Source organism: Sinocyclocheilus rhinocerous, unplaced genomic scaffold (assembly GCF_001515625.1).
Source record: "Sinocyclocheilus rhinocerous isolate Xijiao unplaced genomic scaffold, SAMN03320098_v1.1 scaffold839, whole genome shotgun sequence".
Lineage (NCBI taxonomy): Eukaryota > Metazoa > Chordata > Actinopteri > Cypriniformes > Cyprinidae > Sinocyclocheilus > Sinocyclocheilus rhinocerous.
Window position 1 is genome coordinate 581,385 of NW_015652287.1, and position 16,105 is coordinate 597,489.

At 36.0% G+C, this 16,105-nt stretch overlaps 1 pseudogene; it reads left to right on the forward strand.

The window, feature by feature from the left end:
* The window catches only part of LOC107714405 (activating signal cointegrator 1 complex subunit 3-like), a 226,910-nt pseudogene that overhangs the window by 160,721 nt on the left and 50,084 nt on the right, over positions 1–16,105 (forward strand).

Sequence of the window (16,105 nt, forward strand, 5' to 3'; positions counted from 1 at the left end):
CAGATAAGAATAAGGAATCGTTTGAAAATGCAAAGTGTCTACTTTTATTTGTGTATAGTCATAATAACAACAAAACAATGTGCTTTTGTAAAATAAAGAAAATAAACAGGGTGTGTCCTCTGCCGTCTCGGTCTCTGTCACCTCTCTTCACAGACACGTAAATAAAACCTGAATCTTTGTGAATACTTGCCTCAAAGACATGAGAAATATATATATACAGAAAGCTTGAAATGTCTACTTTTAAATGAAGTAAGTCATATCAGAATTAGGATACCTATTTCCTTGCTCATGAGCAGATCCGTTTCCTCTCTGGAGACGCGTTCTGTCTTTGCGCTTGCAAATTCCACCGTGTAAATAGCAAATTCGCCATGGCGCGAGCGCATCTGGCTCTTAAAGGGAATGGGAGATGAGACTGTGATTGGTTTATTGCACGTTATGCCAAAAACACACCCATTACTCATTAAGAGAATAGGGACAACCCATTTAGACCATGTGCCGGGCGCGCCGACCGTTTTTCCCATCGTTAAACTAGCAAAAGTGGATTCGGACACGCCGTAAGTGCACCTGCGCCGTGCGCTTTAGACCTTGCGCTTAGATCGTTAAAATAGGGCCCATTATCTCTAATGCGATCACGCCCACGAGCCGATCGCACTTTTCAGATTCTAAACATCCACGTGAGACGCGCGCGCATGTAAACGCCGACATCGCCTCCGTGTAAACAAATGTGAAGAGCTCATCCCGGCTACTTTTTGTTTCTGGAAGAAGACGCGCTGAGAGGAATAACCCAGAATTTACCTCAGAAAAAGAACACAATGCGTCGCGCAGCTAGATCCAGTGGAGAATATCACTCTGATGAGTAGCCTAAGATTACTTGCATCTGTTGTTATTGTGTTATTGTGACATAACTTGTACACATTTTACTAGTTAGACTTTTATCAAACTATAATTCCATTCTACATTCTATAATTCTACATGTATGAAATCAAGTGAAACATTTTGAAATATGTGTAATTTCATTGTCAAAATGTCTCAAATCGACAGGATGTTTGTTTAATGTTTTATAACATACAAAACCACAAGATATAAAAGTAGTATGAGTGTTAACACTATGAATGAATGTTTGGCCCAAAGGTGTGTTACTGTTCAAGTCTCAGTGTTCAGATCAGTATGTTCAATCATGTGTCCTTGACCTTCACCGTGTATATTTTTATTATAATGTGTTGTAAATAAAATACAAACAATAATCAAAAACCCACATTATTTTACTCTCCTCACACTCTTTCTTACCTGCCTCAGTCACATTCATATTGATGGCCCATTATGGGAGGCCCTTTGTCTCTCAGGTGTGAATCACTAAATATTCATGGCCATTGTCACTCCCTCGCATACGGGCATTCTATCACAAAACATGTTTTACAAATGTTAAATCAATTTTTGTTTTCTGTGAATGAGTGAACAGGATAATTCTCACATCATTTTGTAGCAAAAACTCTAGTCTACCACATCCAGTTCTCAAAAGTCTTGTGAACAAATATTCTGTATGTGTTTTATGGCCTTATTTCAGTGAATTTAGCTTTTCACTAATCACGCATAAACATTGTTTTCTCAAAAACACAAACATGTACTTTCATGCTACTCACATATTATTGTAGCCCAGTTTGTGCTGAATGCAGTGTTATCAGACTTTAGCCATTCATATTTTTTTTCAGATACTGAAAAAACCACAAATGTCAGGGCATGTCAAAACTTCTCCAGGGCCCCAAAACCCCCTCAGACCCCAGAGGGTTAAATTCCCTTCTTTACTTTACTTTCTGTTTCATTTTGCTTTCCTTTTACTATTTCCTTTTTTTTCCCCATTTTTTTCCCTTATCTTTCATTTACATTCCTTTCTTTTTTACTTTTCGTTTCTTGTTACACCTTTTCTTTTCTTGTGTTTCCTTTTCCTGATTTTTCTTTTAATTTCCCTTCTTTTCCTTTTTTTTTTCTTTCTGCTTTCCTTTTCCCATTGACTTTTATTTTCCCCATTTCCCCATTTTTTCTCCATACTGTCCACTTCCTTTCCTTTTTGCTTTCTTTTTCATTTCCCCATTTCTCCATTGTTTTAGCCCTTCCAATGCCTTTCTTTTTCCCTTCCCTTTCCTTGTAACTAAACCTCATTTAAACATTTGTAAGACAAAATCAATCAAGTTGTGCATCTTTTTTTTTTTTATCACTATCATTACTTTGCCAGTGTTTGGCCAACGTGACCATTACCCGGTAAATGACTTTAAGTTGTCTGTTTAAAGAAGTGCTTAGTATTTAATTCTGTGTCATTATGTATTGAAATTCCACTAAAAGAGATGCATTTGTAACCAAACTGATAGTATGTTGTCAGCATTTAGGAATATAGAGATGCAGCAGAAGTGGCGGAATGGATATTGCTAAAGCTAAGAAAATTACCATCTGTCAACAGGAATGAAAGAGATTGTGAAAAAGAAAGGATTTGAGGTTCAGATAAAATGCCCTCTAAATGTACCTGTCAGAGTGGACGTATTAAGACTTGTTATGTGTCAAGTTCTCTGTTTTTATATACAAATTCCAAGCGTCATTTGAGAAGCAGAGGTCATTGTGTTTGCGATGGCCACAGGCTGCTCGCTCAGATCTCGTCACGTCTCAGTATCTATATCACCCCAGAGGTGCGTGCCGTGTCTCGATGTGGTATGGCTACTGTCTGCTTGTGTTAAGGCAGAATAATGGCTAATCAGCGCTGTCTGCTGCGGCCAGTGGAAGGCAGCCCCGGCTTCTGCTTAGCGTGCAGGGAAATAATCTCTCTTCAGCGGCCCTTAATCAGCCTTGATCAGAGAGCCGATGCGCTGCCATCTTGAATCCAACCTCAGAACATGAGCGCCTGCCCCAGCCTCACTTTAACTTACGCTCAGAGAGCGCTGCATTAATACTCTCTGACACCTCAAAGCAAACCTTAGCGTTTCAATTAGAGCCTTGCGGTGCCCTGGAGAACGTATGCTGCTGCTCTCCATCTCAAACACACTCTTCCATGCGTTGCATTGGGTATTTCTCTTGTTTACCTTTTTATTTCTTGTGATTACTTATTTTCTGAGATGATGTGTTTTCAGCTGCTGGTGAGTGTAGGAAATGTGTGATACGTTTAAAGCAACTAAAACAGAGCTGCTTTACATTCTGGGCTTATTGCGCTTGAGCTGAACAAACCATGTATTTGTCAAATCCAGATCCATGTTCTTTGCGTTCTATTCTGGAATCAGGGAGAAACCTAACAGCTTCATTCAGGTTTGTGTTCATCCAGCTTGTTTATCTTTTTTGGCATTGTGATTTTGGTAATGTTTTACAATAAGGTACAATTTATCATCAGTAGGGATGTAACGATTAACCGCTAACGTTAGCCGGTTGAAAATCGATTCAAATATGTGATGATTCAAATCGGTTGAGATGCTAAACAAATCGCGATTCAATTAGGGGTAGGAGTTTATATGAATATATGTCTGAGGGGAACTTACTGTCTTTAGAAAAGTTTATATGGTATTTTTTTTGTTTCATCTTGCCTTTGTATAATGCATATTAAAGTTCATAAGTGCAGCGCTGCTTTGTTTACAGCGGAAACCAAGGAAATGCTTTAAGCGCCACCTGCTGGCAGAGAGTGAATCTGCGTCTCATTCAGCCCGTCTGCTGTTTCTGATGTATTTGATTTGGGGCTTGTTTTAAATTTTAAATTTAGTTTTGTTATTTACATTTACATTATATTAAAATTTTGTTATTTAGCAGATGCTTTTATCCAAAGCAACTTACAAATGAGGACAATAGAAGCAATCAAAACCAACAAAAGAGCAATAATATGTAAGTGCTATATTAGTATATTATTATAGTGTTATATTTCAATTTCACAAAGAAACGTCCAACATTTTGTCCAAGCAGTAATAAAATGACACATTTAATTTATAATTGGTCTTAAATCTCATTTTGTAAAAAAAATAAATAAAAAAATAAATAAAAATTATGAATCGAATCGTGAGTTGAGTGAATCGTTACATCCCTAATCATCAGTAAATGCAGTAATTGATTAACTAACAATTTATATTTTTTTAAAAGTGCGCCACTGTGCACCAAGTCTGGGGCAGTACGATATTTATTTATTCATTTAAAGAAATTAATACTTCTTTTCAGTGATAAGTGACATTAAAGACATTTACATTGTTAGAAAGAAATATAAATAAATAAATGTTTTTCTTTTTAACTTTATTTAATCAAAAAACCCTTACAATATATTAAAACAGTTTTTTAAATGATAATAATAGTTCACAGTATTACTGTTTTTACTGTATTTTCAAATATTTTGCATTGGTGCACAAACTTATTTTAAAATACATAGTAACATACTGACTGACCATTAAGAAATCCTGTAAAAGAAGTTGTTCATTGTTATTTCATAGTACTTAAAGGAATGTTTAAGAAATCTTACTATGGGAATAGTAAAGAATAGTAAAGGAATCCAAACAATTTTGTCATCATTGGATCACTTTCATGTTGTTCCAATCACTTATTTTATTTTATTTTTGTATTTTTTTTTCTTTTTCAGCACACACACACACAAATAAATAAATAAATATATGTTCATGTTCAGTGGTTTTTGTCCATATGAAAATCAGTGGAATCCAAAAATTTCAAATCAAATCAAACATTGATCAATGCGTGCATACAATGACTACATCAAATATAGTGGCACAAATGTTGTTTGGACATGTGACATGCTACAATCAGTTAGCTTTGATGTTAGTCGACATTTGAGGTTTTGATCTTGGTACAACATGAGGATCACTAAATGATGACAGTTTCATTTTTGAGTCAAATCAAATCAAACATTGATCAATGCGTGCATACAATGACTACATCAAATATAGTGGCACAAATGGCATGTTGTTTGGACATGTGACATGCTACAATCAGTTAGCTTTGATGTTAGTCGACATTTGAGGTTATGATCTTGGTACAACATGAGGATCACTAAATGATGACAGTTTCATTTTTGAGTGATATATCACTGTAACATTTATGCTCTCAATCAACATCTGTGATTTAAACACGAAATTGCAAGCTATTTATGGAAGGACATTGCTTTGTATTTTACATCAGTTGTGTTTCAGCAACGCCCTGAATTTCAACTCTCTGAATTACCTTACTTGTCCAACAAGAAAAAAAGTAATCTTTGGGTCAGTCTTAAATCTCTTCAGATCTTGGACCTCTAGAAAGCCATGCTGTTATTGATTCTTGTTTTACAACAGGCTCCGTTGCTTTCCCTACTTGCTTGTCCCTTCAAGGTTGTTTTTGAAGGGACAAGCGAAGTTTCTAGTTTAAGTTTGTGCGTGTGTCAACAAGTGATCCTCCAAAGGACAATGACGGTTGCCGTTTGCCAATGATCCATGATCAGTACTAGCTGACTAACTGTCTGCTCTAATTGTAATGTAGCCGCAAGCTAAACACGTAAACACACAAAAACAACTGACGGAAGCATGCAGTTTCCTTGAAAATCTGACGTGTGATACAATTTCATATTATGTATTTGGACTGCCCTCGACTAAAGATTTTCCTGGTCGACTAATAGTCGTTCTTTTTAAGCGATTAGTCGACTAATCGCATGTTTATATTGATAAACCATATAATTAGTAATAATGAGTTTTTAATTGCCTATAGCCTATCAGCGCTCAAGCGCACAAATAACGCTTGCCATAGGGGCAATTCATTACATTGTCTTAGCAACCATCCAGAACATCCTAGCAACCAAATAGCAATCTAAAAAAAAACAAAAAACAAAACTGACCTTTCTGATCTGATTCTGATGTCTTTGCAACCATCCAGTTTTACATGGGCAGGCAGCTCTCACATGTTCAGACAATTTCAAATTCACACATTTCTGAAATGGCCTCATGCTGGGAAAGAGCATGTAGTGTGTGCCGGTGATGTTATGAAATTGCATATGACATAATATGACAATGATACAAAATGACATAATCACTTCTTAGAATCTCACATTAGAATGTGTAGGATTTAGCACTTTAGACTTGATATAGGGACCAGCATTTGAATTCAGAAAAGATGACGTTCAGTTACTACTCCCGTCTTTGTCCTCTGAACGCTGCTGCTGTGCCACAGTCCACATTAAAACAGAGAGCAGTGCTCTCATTATAGCTCTGATAGAATCCACGGATCCACAGAGGCCAGCTGATTGGAGCCCCAAATTGACCTAGAGAAGAACAGAAATAGCAGAAGGGCTTTCTTGGAGCTGAATTTCTCATGAAGGGGCAATTCATTAAAGCAGTGTAATGATCAGTGGTAAGCGATGAGACATTTATATCAATAAGACAGGATGGTATTTTTACACCTGTCATTATGTAACAGATGGAAGCAGCTTGATGAGGAAATGCGGTGTACGCCATCATAAAGGACTTTTATATTTTGTCAGTCAGCATATTGATCACACAGAATTAATAGAGAGAAAGTGCCCTCTAAAACTGAATTGTGTGCCACTCCAGAATTCTTAAACATTGATTGGCCTTTACCCAATCAGAGGCAGGCATTTACTAATGATACCAGATAACCTCGTTAGGGCTTTTCACACTTGAAGCAGTTAACGCTGGGTCATTCTAAACCCCGGGTAAACCGAATCCTGGGTTATCTTCCTTCATGTTTCACACTGCCCACAATATACCCGGGGGTTAACAATTAACCCTGTGTATTCATTAGCTGATATTTTACACTGTATCTTCCTGGGTTAACGGTCTTCTTTGTATATTTGTGGTGGATGAATGCAGCATGTGAAAGCACCACAAAAGCTCCAGAGTAGACTTTCATAACCCTGGGTAAAAAGCAGTGCTAACCCCACTTTCTAAATTACACGTGTAAAACCTTGTTCACCTTTAGCCGGGGTTAAAAACAATAATGTAGTGTAAAAACAGTATACTATAAAAAGCCCTTTTGTGTGTTACAATTCAAAAGTAGTGATTCACCCAATTTTTTTTTTTTTTTTACCAAAACCAAAAGTAAAGTCATAAGGATGTTGCTAAAAATAACATTATTTGGTGTAATGAAATGTGTTTATGCAGTTTAAGGTTCAAAAAACCTTAGTGACCCATTTTTGTGTTGTTTTTAAGGTTTGTTTTTGGATTATTTTCTGGTTGGAAGATCCAAACATGGCCCATTATAAGATTTCTAACAGAGTCAGTCACTTTTTGATTTTTTATCTGCCACAACATTAAAAATACAGCAGTATATTTCATTGTACACATGGGGTACTTTTTATCCCTGTGTTCACCAAACCCATCTTGAGGTTTTTCTGCTAAAAAGCTCATTTTTTAGTTACATCTGACCATTGAAGCCAGTCCCATTTGAAGTTCCAGTCGTGTCTGACAACAGAATATGCTGGAGATTGTTTTTCTTGAAAGCATTTTCTTTTCCCAAACAACATGTGGTGTAGGTGCTGCTTGATAATTTTTTTTAAGGTTTTCTGACCCCAAAACTCAACCTTTTTCTGCAGTTCTCCAGCTGTGATCCTTGAAGAGTCTTTGGCCACTCAAACTCTCCTCCTCACCGTGCATTAGGATTATGGATGCCACAATTACGTAATCGTTCAAAGCGGCAATTAATCGTTCAAAGTCCACTTATGTTATTCTACGTGCTTAAGATGCGTTTTTTTTTTCTTTCTACATGTTATCTTAAGGGTTTTTCCATTGTTTTAATTTTAGTAACACTATAATACCATTTTTTTTTTTTTTTACTTTTTTTATAATTTAAAGAAGAAACCAATCCAATGTATAGCTTATATTTGAGGCTTAATACTATAGAAAAGCGCTAAAAGTTTTTCAGTTACAGTGTTTTCAGCTTGTTTATTTTCATATAAAAATACGACATGCAGTTGCATCAAACAATGGTATAAACATCATTCAATGTAAATTGTGATAATCGTAATTAATAAGAATTTCTAGGGGTACCAGTAATTGTGTCCAACATGTATTTGAGAAGAAAACAAAAAATTTATTTCATAATGATATTTCCCCTCCATTTCCCCTCCAATTCTTATTCTCCAATGAAAGGTTAGATTTTTGTGATTTTTTAAAATAAAAGATCAAAAGGATTAACAATGCAGATTTATTTTCACAGCCGCCTTTGATCATATTTACCAAGGGTGCCAATAATTCTGACCACGTGTGTGTAAAAGCTGTTCACTGTATATAGTACTAATAAATACCATTTATGACAGCTATTAATGTTCTTTTTCTTTTTACATTAAACACATACAATATTACATATGTGTATGTAATATAATGTGTATTTCCATTACAGGTTTAGGTCTTAAATTTCATATAAGGTGGTATTAAAAAGGTCTTAAAAAGTCTTAAATTTCATATCTGTAGAAACCCTGTAAGTCAGTTTTTATAACAACTTAATGATCTAATTAAGTTTCTACTCCAGATTTTGTTGAAATATAAACATTTAAACAGTTGCTGTAATAACTTTTTTTCATTAGAGATTTATTAAAACAAAAATATAATGAATATGTGATATGATGCATTCATCAAAATGCTTCTCTCTAGAGTAATTTTTTCTAGCTGACTAATGAGTTTATGGACATTGAATGGCCTCCCTGAGGTAAATGTAATGTTGAGTGACAAACATGTTTACAAGCTGTTTTATTGATATCTTTCCATGGTTGAAACACTAATTAAGCGATTAGAGAGAGAGAGAGGGAGAAATGATTGGTTCACGTGCTCTGAGCTGGCTACAGTGATCTCTCATGCTGCATTAAAGAGCATCAAATCATTTCATGTTTGAATTTTGTTATTAAATTGACAGAATTTGAAACTACAGATTTTGTTTCATATCAAAACAAACAAAGCCCAAAGCTTATTGTAATTATTGAATGGTAGACATGCTAAAAATAACATTTAGTGAAGTTTTGTTTCTGTATAAAGTAAAAACAGCATTGACTAAAAGATCTCGCTTTGTCGAAATGAAGATCAATTAACAATGAAAAATTTATATTATCAGCGCAGCCCCAGTCTCCATGCAACTGACATGCTTACCTGTATTTTATCCACATTGTGTGCATTAAACTGACACTGACTAGTGCTAATTAAACATCACTGTTTCAGTCAATGATTTTAGCACTCCGGAACTGTTTCAGATTACAACAAAAATGCATTTGTGGCCGAATATTTTCTGTTTTGAATATGTTTCGCTATTTAAAAGTTAAAAAATCAAAAGTGCTGTCCAAAATATTTGGTCTGTAGTTTTATTGGAGATTCTTAACATTAATTTGAATGGTAATATAAGGTCAATGAAACTAAATTATTATTCAGATTAGCCTAATACCATGGTTTTTCAATATCATGACGTCTAAATATTGTGGTGAATGAATATGGCAATCACTCAGCACCATACAGTATATGAAAACGCCATGGTATTATCATCTGATACCATGTTTCCACACAGTGTTTGTATTGAGGAGAGTCTGCAGTGAGACAGATTTTGGTGTAGTTGGTATTCTGTGTGGGTTGGAGAGGGACAGACGTGTCTGTAATGGGCTGTTCTCAGCGGCACTGAGGCCTTGTTGCTGTTGACCTCAATTTAGACTCAGGCAGAGTGAGATCAAAGCGTCTGATGGTGAGGACGTTACTGCCAGCGCAGGTCACGACCCTCATCGGCAGTCAACACCACACACATCTCAATCACAGCGCTGCGAGGCCACTGCAAATCTTTCTGCATGCTTTCATTTTACCATTAGGTTTTAGTTTTAAAGTAGTTTGTCATTTCTGCCAAATGGAATTGCAGAATACATTCTCACTCACACTGTCTGGCATTGTGGAGAAAACAGAAAGTCCCGCCTCAAACTCGTACCATTGAGTGAGCCTATGGCTGCATCTGAAATCACATACTTCCCTACTACATAGTAGGCGTAAAACAGTGAGCCCAGTAGTACGTCTGAATCCACAGTATTCATAAAACAGCAAGTAAAAAGTACCCAGATGATTTGCTACTTCTGGTGAGATTCAGAAGAAGGTTACTCTTTATTTTGATAATCCACTTTAGACAATCTGGTAACTAAGTAAATACATGTCAACTAGCAGCCACTGGAGTATTATTAGACTGTGTGCCTAATATTTGCTGACCAGAAGATTTCCAGATTGCATTCATACTATATAGCTAGAATGTACTTTTTAACAGTTTCAAAGTACCAAATTACGTATTCAAAAAAAAAAAGTTTCCTACTCCGAGAGAAATTGTTTGACGTTGCACTCAACCTGCCAATGGATTACTTACAGTATATATCACTTTCAGGCCTTATTTACAACAATCTCAAATGACCTCTTTCTCACGTAAACTACACTCTAATTGTGTGATTTACTGAGAATATTTGTGCAGACAAGCCCATGTTCAAATAGCTTGGATTTAAAGGAGGCTTTTGAATGGCAAGCTGCTGCCCAAAATTCCACACAATTAAAATGCAAGCCCAGTTTTGGCATGTTTGCATATAGGTATGCAAACCACGCAGTTATTTATAATGTTTGCTCTATTCCTTATTTGTTTCCATTTCTGCTTTACTGAATTTGCCAAACATGTGAGAAGTTGACAACAACAAGGCTGAAGGCATACTTTTCACTGCTCTCATAGTGCATGATTGCATGATTGAATTTTTATTGAACATTGGGAAAATAAATGATAAAAGTGGCAAAAGCTACCCAATATTTATACGCATACTTTAGCTGAAGTACAACATTTTGCACAAGTTAAAAAAATCTTTAAAGGAGATCCCATAATAATGTAATATGGCTTCACAGCCATAACAATACATATATTATTATCATATAAATAATATAATATATATATATATTTTTTTTTAATATGATGTTTTCATTGTTTCATGTGGCTTTTAGCCACAACAGCAAGAGTGCTTTATATATTTTTTAAACTATTAATTAAATTGCATTGAACAAAACTGAAAATAGTTAACAAAGCTTTGTCTCAAAATGTATTTGCTAATTTCATCAATTCCTATTTCCTATATAAATCTTCAACATCTTTAAAAACATGAATTATTAGTAGAATCATCTTTGCGTTGCTTACCTGCAGTTGCATCAAGAATCTGCCACATTTCCATGTGCATAGTGAATCTGGGATGTTTAGAAAAGTGCTGCAGTGAGTTTTTGTGCTGTCTGGTAGTTTACAGGTGAAGAAAATAAAATGTGCTTTTCACCTTGTTGTACCCTGCTCGTTCCAGTGTGTGTGATGATGTGTGTGCCACAGGTGCAGCGCTCCAGAAACAAGCAGGTGAGGGAGATGTTTCCTGACGGCTTTGGTATACATCACGCCGGAATGTTACGGCAGGACCGCACGCTCATGGAGAACATGTTTTCCAGAGGATACATGAAGGTTCTGGTGTGCACCGCCACGCTGGCCTGGGGTGTGAACTTACCCGCTCACGCGGTCATCATCAAGGTCAGAGCACATCGCTGCAGGCTTGTGAAACTCTGCTTTATTTGCCAATGGATTACTTACAGTATATATCACTTTCAGGCCTTATTTACAACAATCTCAAATGACCTCTTTCTCACGTAAACTACACTCTAAAAAATGCTGGGTTAAATATAACCCAGCGCTGGGTTAAAGCATGGTGCGCTGGTGGATCTGGGCATCCTGGACGTGAAGATCTTTGGTCGCGCTGGACGGCCACAGTTTGATAAGTACGGCGAAGGAACCATCATCACGGCCCATCACAAGCTGAGCCATTACCTGACGCTCCTGACCCCATCGAGAGCCCGTTCCAGCAGAGTCTCGCTGAGGTACAACCCCACACACAACTCTGTTGTGAGACTACACATATTGTGCCACATATGAATCTATGATGACTTATGGCATAAATCTGCTGTTTTAATCTCAACTTCAATTTAATTTATTTTCATTTTCATTTAATTAAAATATTATCTGGAATCCCAATGCACCTTGATTATGCTATATATATATATATATATATAAACTTCAAGTTATTTATTTGCTCATTTTCATTTAGTTTAAGTTGAGGTACTATAATAACTAAACAAACAAACAAAAAAGACAAAAATACAATTTAAACATATCAAAGCAAACAAAAATAACAAAAACACAACACAGTTAACAGAAAAACAGAAACTTTAAAAAATCTAGTTCAAAATATTAACAAATATAATAGTATATCATATAATAACACTAGTATAAGAAAATCAGTGATAAGAAATGTAAAAAGTATAGGCTTATTATTTTTAACTAAATCTATAACTTGAAAGCAATAAAGCGAAACTTAAAAAAAAACAATACAAAAGCAAAACTTAAACTAATAATAAAAAAATAATACAAATTTTGTCATGGCAAATAAATATATTCAGACTGAAGCAGAATAATTACCAATATATAAATGAAACCGGCAAAATTAAAAGAGAAATATTTTTTTTAAAATGCACATTTATAAACTTTCAATTTGCATTTCCTCCTTTACATACAGTAGAGCCACAAATTGTTAAGACTGTTTCTCTTTGTACTGAACATGTAGTTTCACTTTAGTTTTTGTTTGCAAACTTCTGTTTTGGGTTTTATTTTTTTATATTTTGTATTTTTATATATTATTATAAAATAATCAAGTGAGCTTAATAAACTCATCAAGAAGTGATTAATGAGATAGATGGCATGTGCTGTTCTTCACTCCGCCACATGATGGCAGCATCTACAAGGCCATTTGAACAGAACTCGTGATCGCTTTGTCCAATAGATGGCGCAGTGACATTATACATCAGCTGAAGGCTAGCTTGAAATCCTTTCAACCTGTATTTCTGTGTTTATGCATGTCATATCAGTTATCATGTAGTACACAAGATCTCAATTACATGGTTAGCAATACAAACATATACCACACCTCCAGAAAACACTAGGATTTGGTTTAATGTGAGTGCTGTGAAATACGTGGCCTGCTGATTTTGTGGTTGGTTGTTTTGTGCAGATCGCTCTAGGGACGGTCACTAATGTTGATGAAGCCGTCCGGTGGCTGAGGTACCTGTACGTGCGAATGAGAGCCAATCCACTCGCTTACGGGATCAGTCACAAGGCCTATCAGGTGCTCATGCTCTCATAACCTGTTGTCATAACCTGCAGACCTTGGCAGGACAGCCAGTCACTTCTACATAAAGTACAACACCATTGAGGTGAGAGATGCTGCGTGTAAGACTCAGAATGTAGAGTTGTGTAGATTGCAATTCATTGGCCGCATGCAGTGTTTAGGTCTCAAAGAAATCTTTGCAAAAAATCTGATTGGTATAGTACATTTTCAATCAGGCATTTACATGGTCATGTTCAAAAGGTCTTTTTTTTTTTTTACATTGCTACAGTAATTCAATAAATAAATAATAAATGATATTCTTCAAACTTTGTTTGTCAAAGAATCCTAAAACGACTATTGTGATTTTCACCTAAATGTAAAGCATGACTGTTTTCAACATCGATAATAATAGGAAATGTTTCTTCAGCAGCAAATCAGCATATTAGACCGATTTCTGAAGATCATGTGACACTGAAGACTGAAGTAATGATGCTGAAAATTCAGCTTTGCATCACAGGAATAGATTACGTTTTAAAATACGATAGAAATAAGTTATTTTAAATTGTAATAATGTCACAAAATTACTTACTGTACTTTTGATAAACTAAGTTCAGCATTGGTGAGCAAAAGAGACTTCTTTCAAAAACAATAGATAATCTTATCAAATCTTACAGAGTTGCTCTGGACTCATAATGAGAATAAAACAGATAAGACAGGAATTTCTTACCGCTGTTACATGCATATGTGACAAATTTAACATGTACGTTTCTTTACATTCTACAGACATTCAATGAACTTTTCAATGCGCTGAAGACTGAAGCAGATATTCTGAGCATTGTTTCAAAAGCTGAAGAATTTGAGCAGATCAAGGTGAGTTGACAGATGACCTTAGGTAAATTTTTAGTAACGGGTAAATAAAGTGCGTATTTTGGAGGTGTTCATTTTGTCAGCTGTTTTTTAATGTAGTCTTAGTCTTTCAGTTTTTTTGTTTAGTCAAGTTTTAGTTGACTAATTGTCTGGGAATTTTAGTCTCGTTTTAGTGACTTTGTTGCACTTTCATTTGAGTAGAATATCAGTGGAGATCACTAAATTCCAGCTTGTACACTTGTAGAACTCGTGCCATTGGTTACAAGATCAAATAAAACGCTGGGCAGTTCAGCATTGGTGAGCAAAAGAGACTTCTTTCAAAAACAATAGATAATCTTATCAAATCTTACAGAGTTGCTCTGGACTCATAATGAGAATAAAACAGATAAGACAAGAATTTCTTACCGCTGTTACATGCATATGTGACAAATTTAACATTCTACAGACATTCAATGAACTTTTCAATGCGCTGAAGACTGAAGCAGATATTCTGAGCATTGTTTCAAAAGCTGAAGAATTTGAGCAGATCAAGGTGAGTTGACAGATGACCTTAGGTAAATTTTTAGTAACGGGTAAATAAAGTGCGTATTTTGGAGGTGTTCATTTTGTCAGCTGTTTTTTAATGTAGTCTTAGTCTTTCAGTTTTTTTGTTTAGTCAAGTTTTAGTTGACTAATTGTCTGGGAATTTTAGTCTCGTTTTAGTGACTTTGTTGCACTTTCATTTGAGTAGAATATCAGTGGAGATCACTAAATTCCAGCTTGTACACTTGTAAAATGTAGTCGATGCTTTCAGATCATCTGGCACTTTTTTCTCAGTTTTTAGAAAGAATGCATGCCATTGGTTACAAGATCAAATAAAACGCTGGGCAGAAAATGTGTCCTTTTAAGAGAAAAGCTTTGTTAGGGGGATTTAAACTCTTGACATCTGGCAACATGAGGCATGAAAACAAATGTGAAGTTCTATTTTGTTTTATAAATATATTGAGAAAATAGAGAAAGTGTAGAGAGTATTTTTTCTTCAACGATATACCATGTTGATGTAGTCAAAGTTGCTGTTTAATGGTGTTGGTGTCGTTTCATTTTAGTCACGGAAAAGACAGGTTGAATATTTTTTGTCATCGCTTTCTTTAATAAAATGAACACTGGTGTGTTGATGGCTTCTGTGTACCACACACAGGTTCGGGACGAGGAGCTGGAGGAACTGGAGACTCCAGACGCACATCGGCCGCGGGGAGGTGGACAGCTTCTCCCTCATATCTGACCTCTCTTATGTAGCACAGGTGAGACACAAACATAGAAAGTAGTCGTGATTTTATTCGTCTTAAAAGTGGTGTACACGTTTCTAATTCAGTTGAAGCCTGGGAAGTAAACACCCACTGCTGTGATTGGCTAACAGTTGTGTATCCTTCACAGATGGACGCTGCTGTGATTTAGGTTAAAAACACAGAAACACTCATATCAATCAATCAGAGGTGCGTTTTCCAAAGCCATCGTTAGCTAACTATGGTCGTTAGTTCCATTGAACTCTATTGGTAACGACGGAACTTGCGACTATAGTTGCTTTTAGGAAATGCACCCCTGTTTAACAGACAAAGTTACTCACACTTGAGTGTTGCGACATTACTGTTGGATCCAATATAGTCAGCACAGCATCGTCTTTTACTTTCACTCTTTCTGAAAACCCTGTGTCGAATTGTGCCATGTTTGTAAACGAATCCGCGGTAAAATGAAGTGAGCAAAGGACCAAGTTCTTACTGACGCGGTCTGGAACGTCATTAAAAATAAAGTTCACCCTCTCTTTCCTAATGTGGGGATCAGAAGGAAGGTGATGCAAAGACTGTTTTCTCCACAACTTGGCACTGCACAGCATCTTGTTTTCAGAGCATCTTTATGGTTTGTTTTCTCTCTTGTAAACACTATGGGCCCTATCATACACCCGGCGCAATGAGGCACCATGCGCGACGCAAGTGTTTTTTGCTAGTTTCAGCCTGACGCAGTTATCATTTTCACGTCCTGCACCATGTTGTTTAAATAGCAAATGCATTTGCGCCCATTTGTGCGCTCATGGGCGTGCTGGTCTGAAAACGAGGTGTGTTCAGGTGCATTGTTGGC